The sequence below is a fragment of the Aplysia californica genome, unplaced genomic scaffold (genome assembly GCF_000002075.1).
Source record: "Aplysia californica isolate F4 #8 unplaced genomic scaffold, AplCal3.0 scaffold00059, whole genome shotgun sequence".
NCBI classification, from domain to species: Eukaryota; Metazoa; Mollusca; class Gastropoda; order Aplysiida; family Aplysiidae; genus Aplysia; species Aplysia californica.
The window spans coordinates 1,317,085-1,317,729 of NW_004797329.1; positions in this window are offsets into that span (position 1 = coordinate 1,317,085).

Below are 645 nucleotides of genomic sequence, written 5' to 3' on the forward strand. Positions count from 1 at the left end.
GGGGGGGATGTGACTTCTCATGGAGTCTGGAGGACGACACAAACTATGTCTAACTCTATTCCTTCATTCATAAGCAAGATACGTCCTGAGTCCATGGGGTTAAGAGTGGTCTTGGAAAATGGGAGTCGACAAGAAGAATAGAATGCCGGAAGATTGGATAGATGGGTATTTTGGAGTATGGTAGTATTGTAAGTGAGGGGCAATAGATATTTAACATCACTGTCGTCGCAAATGATAGTTTTCTTTCAGGCTCCTTCGACCCTGGCTGGCTGCGTTTGACTGAACAAGAGAAGATAGTCATAGATAGAAGATATAATAATTTTGGAATTGACATCGATTCACTTGGGTGCAAAGCAGAAAGCTTATTCGTTGTACAATAGCTGCCTGTGCTCAGTAAGCATGGAACTCACTAAAAGTAGTCACAGGGAATTTTCTATAAAAATAAACGTGATTGCTCCTATTGAATTTACCTAGTAGCTTATTTCATGTTCCCAGTCTCAATGGGATCGGATAATAAATGGGTAGCCGTCACGTCATGTCCAAAACAAAAACATACTTTAAACTTATTCTAGAAATGTGAGGTGAAAATGTTTCTTTTACTGTAAAAAGAAATAAATATTGTCCTTTTTTCGAAGTCGCCCAAAA